This window comes from Saccoglossus kowalevskii, chromosome 17 (assembly GCF_978046115.1).
Source record: "Saccoglossus kowalevskii chromosome 17, keSacKowa6.1, whole genome shotgun sequence".
NCBI classification, from domain to species: Eukaryota; Metazoa; Hemichordata; class Enteropneusta; family Harrimaniidae; genus Saccoglossus; species Saccoglossus kowalevskii.
Genome location: NC_140657.1, coordinates 14,773,269 through 14,782,084, shown reverse-complemented (window position 1 = coordinate 14,782,084; position 8,816 = coordinate 14,773,269). Strand labels below are relative to the sequence as shown.

The 8,816-nt window shown below is 33.4% G+C and overlaps 1 long non-coding RNA gene across 1 annotated transcript; it reads left to right on the top strand.

Moving 5' to 3' along the window:
- Positions 1-343: 343 nt before the first annotated feature.
- On the top strand, positions 344-4,904 carry LOC146732678 (uncharacterized). The gene is made up of 2 exons (XR_014926749.1): positions 344-747; positions 4,661-4,904. It is a non-coding gene; the product is annotated as an uncharacterized LOC146732678 (long non-coding RNA).
- Positions 4,905-8,816: the final 3,912 nt, after the last annotated feature.

Below are 8,816 nucleotides of genomic sequence, written 5' to 3'. Positions count from 1 at the left end.
TTCCAGCTCACAATATACAATTATTCACTGATAACATCTAGAAATGTTGTTAGCTTGTAAATTATAGCAAAACATGCAACAGCGTCCGGATTACTTTCGGAAATTCCGTCGCATTTCGGAAAGTTTTAATTTTCAAAACTTTTGAATATTTATTTGTGCTTTTAGGTTAGTGAGGAGGTTATAATAATTTTTCATTTCACTTTAACTCTGTTTTTTACACCCCTCAGACCCCTTTAAAAAGTCACTTCTGGCCATTGTAATGGCCACTATTTTTTTAATGACCAGAATATTGACCAGAATTTTTTAAGTGGCCAAAATATTTACCAGTGTTTTTAAAATGGTGGTTTTAATGACCCATGTTTTTTATACTGGTCAGAATAATTACAATTGCTTTTTAAATGATGGAGTTGATGACATTTTTTTTTTTGATGGGCAGTATAATGGTCATTTTATTTTTCATTACATACATAACATGACCAGTGTTTTTGTTCATGTCACTAATATAATGGCCCAGAAAAAAACCTTCTACCTCGTGTGAGTCAATATACATGTGGGAATTTATTTTTTCAAGTTTCACTGGCGCTTGCAAGTACACTTAAATGAAATTTCGCGAATAATGCCTCGATCCCCAGTGAAATTTTATAGTAACGCTGATGCCAGTGACTGCTAGTGGACTACATAACCTGCAGAGTATTTAGATGGTGTTGAATCATAGGACGATTGCAGTACTGCAACTGGCACATCAAGGTATGAATTTGTAATTATTTTACCATTTTACAATGGCTTCAATACAATATTAGATACTTTTGTTGTTGTTTATGTAACAGGATAGTCTTTTGGGGCTTTCGTTTTTTTTCTTCAAAAATTATATAAATTAAAAAACACTGTCGCATTTGCTTTATGTACTATCATACCTATTTTTTGGAAAAAAATAAATTCGCAAGTTTTTGTTCAGTTGTGGCTCACTGTGTAAGTACTGTTTCATTATCATTCATAATTGTCAAACAACAAGCTCAAGTAGGTGTTAATGAGGATTAGCTCCTATGTTTGTTAATACAAGAAAAGTATAAACAAAGGTTATTTCCAGCTCCTGAAATCTGCAAAAAAACATCAACGTAAAATTTGTTTCCATTCATGGCAATGTTTTCAAATTATTAATATAATTTAACTGACTGCAAAATGTTTTTTTTTTCAAATTTTCAAAGATTATGTATATTGTTTTTTTTTTCTCTTCAGACAATACCAGCAATAGTGTACTGTACATTATGAAATCTCACTTAGTAACCATGTATGCACTATATATATTATTCCCATAACGTCAAATACCATACAGAATCCCTTTTTCCTGTAAACTAGTATAGATGATATATGCCCACAGTGTGCAACAGTTCATTTTCTTTGCGCACAAAAAAAAACTCCCATACTCAAAATAACTTTTAATTTAGCATGGATTTAAACTAAATTTCAATTAAATCTAATATTCTTTGCCCATCTTTGAGCCTAATTTGATTTGAATGAGTTGTAGAGATCAATATAAAAGGGAAGTGAACCTAAATGTATGCGCCTAAGGAAGGAATAAACAGAAGACACTTATTAGTAGTATTCACGCAGAGCTCTTCAGCAAAGGCTAAGAGGTCCAATACCTTAGCCTGTGCTAGAAAAAATTTGCATAAACACAGGCTAAGAAATACTAAGTACAGAGTAAAATCTGGTCAGTCCAGAGCCTTAGCACAGGCAAAACAAAACATGCATGAGCGCTTAGTTCGGCTAAAAAAAACCAATGTATTCAATGTTCATTTAGGAGATTTACTACTATATTCATAACTTTTTATTTCGGTGTGCCATTTCCTGCATGACAATCAATGTTAACACATATAGAGAGATTTACTCAAGAAAAAAATGACCTGATGATGAGACTCTGTGCTACTTCCTGTTATTCTGCAATTTGCACTTTCTGAATTTGCTTTGGTATTGTTTTATAACTGTAGAACTAACCTTCCTAGTTCCTCTAACTGAGCAATCATAGTTAAAATTCCTGAAGATTTTGCCTATTCTTAATAAGTTTGGGTGTTCCTTACCCCGTGCTAACCATCGTTTCCTTCTGTGCATGAACTCAAACATTAGCTTACGAGATTAGCTTAGATCTTAGCCTGTACATTGTGTAGCATGAACACTACTATTGAAGATCCAGGGGGCAAATGGGTGAAAATTAAACAAATTATGATGAAGGTGCAATATGCAGTCAGTAAAAGTCCTGACCTGGGTCAGTCAAATTGATCAAAACTTGGACAAAAAATATTTAGTCTACTGTGGAATACTTTATTTTCGCTGGAATTAATTTTCGCTGAAAGGGCTTTTTGGGTGTTTTGTATGGAATTTATTTTCACTGATTTTTGTTGAGTTTAATATGAAATATAGGAAAAAAAGTGTATTCGCTGGATTTTATTTTCACGAAATCATCCCTTTAGCGAAAATAAATTCCAAGCCAAAATAAAGTATTCTACAGTGTATAACAGGAACAGGGGCATGCTACTGTGGGTATCTCTTTCAAGTAACCTTAGTTATAGTCCTCTACTAAATTAACACCTTAGAGAAACTGATAATAAATCTATGTCAACACCACTGTTACATCCTCCCCTGTTTCATAAGCCAAACATGGCTGCCAGGAAGTAGCTACACAAAATGAGACAATTTTGTGGTTGGAATATAATCAGAAAAATTAAATTTGATCAAAACTGAATAGCCAAGTCCATTCTATTGATGCGAGTGAAACTAAAAATTAATAGTTTTTATTCCACTATGAAATCAGGAAAGGCAAACAAAAATGTTAAGTTTTCTCTGCAAGGAAACAAAACTGCCTAAAAGTAAACAATGACCTGTCAAAATTTGTGTCATTATAACAAGTGGATTTTTCATCATATTTAGAACAGATATAGCATAGTGCACTCGTTATACACTGACCAATGGGAATACTACTGGTAGTAAAAACTGTTTCAGATGTATAAATCTTCTAGGGAGGTTATAACCCGCATTGTACATAGGAAACTTGGATTTTCTTTTGTATCAGACAGAAGTTGCATGTCCCTGTTTTTTAAGGTCCATGCTTAAATCATAACCATCTGAATATCATTATATCATTTTTCAAACTAAACTGTTTTTATATTTTTAATATCATTTTCTTGATTTTGAAAAAAAATATAGAAACAATATTACACTTACCATAATTACTCTATTAGTATTAGCAGCACATGCGCTTAGGTAAATTACAGGGATCTTCAATGGTCGAAATATGTAATATTTTCATGATTTAGTATCCACAAATGTAATTTTAGAGCAAATATGGTATTGTACTGGATCATAATTATAATACAATTATTTATTTTGTAAAAGTACCAGGGGATCGATGAAGTTGTACATTCATGGTAGCATTCCCATTGTGGAGGGACTCTATAATTTTGTATGTACACAGCTTCCTACTTTGGGAGACAAAATCATGCAGCTGCATTGTTACATAACATTCTTTTGTCTCTTGTCTTGTGGGAAGTTAAATCCCCCTATTGTTCTCAAAAATTAGGTTCCTAAGTACAGCAATGTACTGTCCTAGTCTCTCAAGAGACAAACTGTGTGTATATATGGCACAACCCCTTAATATATTCGGTTAGGAAACAATTTTATTTTATTTTATTCTGTTGTCTAGATGCATTTTTCGATATTTATATTTTTTCAATCAGAATGTACAGGGTATCATTTTTTTGGGTTACATTGTACATAGGAAACTTGGATTTTCTTTTGTATCAGACAGAAGTTGCATGTCCCTGTTTTTTAAGGTCCATGCTTAAATCATAACCATCTGAATATCATTATATCATTTTTCAAACTAAACTGTTTTTATATTTTTAATATCATTTTCTTGATTTTGAAAAAAAATATAGAAACAATATTACACTTACCATAATTACTCTATTAGTATTAGCAGCACATGCGCTTAGGTAAATTACAGGGATCTTCAATGGTCGAAATATGTAATATTTTCATGATTTAGTATCCACAAATGTAATTTTAGAGCAAATATGGTATTGTACTGGATCATAATTATAATACAATTATTTATTTTGTAAAAGTACCAGGGGATCGATGAAGTTGTACATTCATGGTAGCATTCCCATTGTGGAGGGACTCTATAATTTTGTATGTACACAGCTTCCTACTTTGGGAGACAAAATCATGCAGCTGCATTGTTACATAACATTCTTTTGTCTCTTGTCTTGTGGGAAGTTAAATCCCCCTATTGTTCTCAGAAATTAGGTTCCTAAGTACAGCAATGTACTGTCCTAGTCTCTCAAGAGACAAACTGTGTGTATATATGGCACAACCCCTTAATATATTCGGTTAGGAAACAATTTTATTTTATTTTATTCTGTTGTCTAGATGCATTTTTCGATATTTATATTTTTTTCAATCAGAATGTACAGGGTATCATTTTTTTGGAAGTATATCTGAGTTGCATAGGGGAGAAGATGTCATTTTATCGACATTGCTATTTGTGAGGACAGAAATATGCCAGCATACACAGACACCACAAATTCAAAATTGGTTACAAAGTGTATTAATTAAAAACTGGTCATTGTAAACTAATAGCAAACTGAATTATTTTTTGCAGATAATGACAATTTAAAAAAAGGAAAAAACTATATATATGGGACGTAAGAAGTTGAAGAACCAGAATTTATGGACGTTAAGGGAAGAAAAAAGTTTAACCAGTATTGATGGATGCAATGGTTTAGCATTTACATGTTTATCAGTTTTACGCTTGCACACAGATTTTCCAAGTTCCAAGTGTGTAGAGTCACTGTACATTGCTTTTCTATGTTTTCCCTCAAATAAAAGTGACATCTTTCAACTGATATTTCAAGATTTTCAGTTATCTTATATACTGTGGAATACTTTATTTTCGCTGGAATTAATTTTCGCTGAAAAGGCTTTTTGGGTGTTTTGTATGGAATTTATTTTCACTGATTTTTGATGAGTTTAATGTGGGATTATTCCCTGGATTTTATTTTCACGGAATCATCCCTTCAGCGAAAATAGCGAAAATAAATTCCAAGCGAAAATAAAGTATTCTACAGTAGTTCTTCTTGCTGACCCTTTTGTATACACCCACACTCACTCCACAGTCTTTCATCTTCTTAATAATAATTAACAGGAAAATATTATTGAAAAAATCCAGCAGAGATCAATAATAGGAAAAAAATTGACACGCCTACATCTTGGGGAAAAAAATATTTTACACTAGAAAAAGAATAGCACAAAACAAAGAGGAGAAAAAACATTTTGCACAGTCCCCTCCTTAAGCTAATCGCCTCTCAAGAAAACTTGATAAATATCTGGAGGAGTATGACATTGCAAACCTAAAATACTATTATCCACTAAAACAGTCTCTATGGCTGTGTACTACATCAAAAACAAAACATGGCATACTTTTAATATTGCTTACATATACTTGTTTTGTCTAATGTTTTCATTAATTATTCAATTTCTGTACTTCATGTGTTTGTACACTGAGCTGAATAATTAAGATGATGTTTTGAAGCAATGTTTTAACCCCCTCCCTCCCCCATATGACTTTTTTACTTTGCAAAGCTGTACCTCCCAGATCTTTAGTTGTTTATGCATAGACAGTCTTTGGTTATAAATTATTTACTTTCCAGTCATTTTTTGAAGCGTAAGCCTTTGTCATACTTTCGGCTGTGGTGACTGTCACTATGCTTTTGTTTCCCTTTGGTTAGCTCATGATGGTTAGCTAAACATATGAACGTCTTGTTAAAAATCACACTTGGAAGTAAGAGTTTCTAATGGAATAGCAAGCAATCTAATCTATTCCTGAAATTGTTAAATTATATATAGTGTTATCTGGAAATGTAAAAATAAACTTCTAGAAATGTGTTATTCAGTTCAAAAAATAAACTGGCTGCATGCAGAATCTCAGAGAAACAATTGCATGTACATGCAGGAATAGATGGATGTTGCAGCAGCAGAAGTTTGGGCCTGGACATTCCAGTCACATTTTTAAAATGATTTTAAATAATGTATGTATTCTTAACAAACTGTTACATGAGAGGGGGCAGAGCATGAAATAATATTTTAGTTTTGAAAACTATACAAAGATGTGTGTTCCAGTTCAGTAATTCAATACCTTTGATGAGCCATTATTAATACCACACTAAGGGTTAGATTTGAATAGATTCCTAGTGAGATTGGTGCATTCTTAATTAAAAAAAAACTTAAAAAGTTTTACTGCTACTAAATTATACATATGTTTGGTATAATTTATTGTAAAACATTAATGTTATTGTGAAAATAGTTTTATACAAAACAGTAAAAATTTGCCAAAATCCTTGTATGTGTTGCCAGTGATATGCTAGTTTCCATTGTTATTTAAATGTACTCATCAGGGAGGTAATCCATTACAAAACATCACTGATCCACAGTAGTCTGGTTTCAGGCTACACCAAAAATTAAGTCACAGTCCTTAGAGGGACTTTGACCAAGTACAGGCTAAGATTTAAGCTAATCCCAAATGTTTGCATATCAGCTATACTCAATTGTGTTCACTCACAGGAGGGCCCAACAGTTATAGCACAGGCCACAGTCTTGAGGGTCTGTGCACTGGCTAACACCCAAACTTGTTTCCCAAGGGAGGCAGCAATTATGAACAAACAATTAAACAGCAATGGTACAGTGCCATAACTAAACCAACCACAAATTATCGAACCAACCACCATATATTTTTCTCCTTTAATATTTTTTTTTCATTCCTTTTCCATGTTTTATTGATTTATAATGCTTATAATGTTTCGTTTTAAACCATTGTGGTGCTTCCAATACGAGTTTGCTGATAGTTGATAGAATGGAATTTTTGTGACGTTGATTGGTACACTCAGAAGCACAATATCACATGTGCAAATTTACATTACACCCCAAAACGGCATGTGCGCCCATGCGAAACACCATATCTTCGACTTCTGGAGAAGTTGTCTACGAGTATCCCACCAGTCATTACTCCGTACACGCTTCCACACTGATTGGGTCGCTGTAGTAGAGCATACAACAACTCCAATTTGGTTCGCTGTCTACGACATGCACTAATAAAACTCTGCATTCTGTAACGCCGTTATATACTGTTCCTGTGCATCCAAATAAATCGGTCCATCTTCGCTCGTGTTCCAGAGTACGTCGCTTCATAAATTTTAACGAAAAATGTCAGCAGCAGAAATTTTGCGTTCGTAAACAGCTGCTTAACAAAGGTCATCTCGCACCGACTGATGGCGCCCCTTAGCTCGTGCTTAGCCAGTACTTCATGTAGCATGAACACTACTATTGTCCAGCATTATAATACCGTGAACAAACAAACGTACATGCCATTCACTGCTAAGTCAGCTAGCTAGCTACACACATGGAACTCTATGCTAGACCCCCCCCCCCACATATAACTTACTGAACCACCCAACACCTTTTTGTACACATGCAGTAGTCGTGGAATATTTTCACAGATATTTTTCATATCGCATTAAACCATTCATAATAGAGAAAATAGCAGAATATAAAAATAAAGCAGAGCATCATGGGTATTTTTAGTTGATTGTGTCTAAGCCACTTTAAAATCACCTTCCATCGATCCTTCAACATAAACTTCTACAGTTTATAAGACACATTATGAAAAGTTAGGGACAACGTAAAAAGATCGATGTCGGATAAAAAAACTTATTTCCTTTAGTTTGGGAGTGGGGGGTTTTGACCTCAAAAAGTTTCCATCCTACAAAAACGATTTTATTTTTTAATGAAGTCAAAAAAATCTTGGAGTATTTGTAGTTGTTGTTTTTTTCTATCCAATCATGGACAGAAATAACCGAAAAGGAAAAAAAAAACAGAAAAATGGTTTGGTTTGAGTGTCAATCTGTGCGTCAAATGAATTGCATTTGTAAAATCATTTTACACCCACCCGACAATCAACTGCTATGCAATACTACTGTCCGATTATCAATTTGTATTTAATGGTGAATGTAGTCTGACGCCATGACCGATATTTATCAATTAAGTTTCAGTGGGGGTAGGGAGGTTTGGGGTTTGTTATCCGACATCGATCTTTTGACGTCGTCCCTTACTGGTTAAGTATTTCAATGTAAAATGTTATAGTTTGGGTGTATTTGAAGCCTGAACTTTAGTTTTTTGTCATTATTAAAATGGGAATTTTGTTTATGTTTGAGCTTAACCCCACTCATAAAGACATTCTTTTTTCGGATTAATAACTCGCTGTTTATGTGACTTTTTTTTGTGGAAAGTCAGTTGCTGAGTATTTTGGGGGTTGCACACTGTTCGAATGTTCAGTAATGAATGTCTTGCTTGTTTGTTCAAGGTATTATAATGATAGACATTGCCTTTATAAGAACAGGAAGTAGTACAGAGTCTCATTGTCAGTCCATTTTTATCTCAAGAATAATGTCACAGAATGTGCTTGTATTGATTGTCAAGTTTAGTATAGTTATGAATAAGAATAGTTATGAATATAATAGTTAAATTTACGAATGGACATCAAGTACGATGGTATTTTGGGTGATCAGCCTGGGCTCATGTTTGCACAAACTTCGTTAGCGCCTGTGATAAGGGTCTAGACCGTATTTTGAAAACAGGTCATCTTCTATGTTTAATAACCTATTGCATTACACTATATATTATTAAGCCAACAGTATCAAGTGCATGATCTGTTGTGATTTTAAAAAAATTAACCCAAAACTTCATATTTTTTCAAGATATATAAT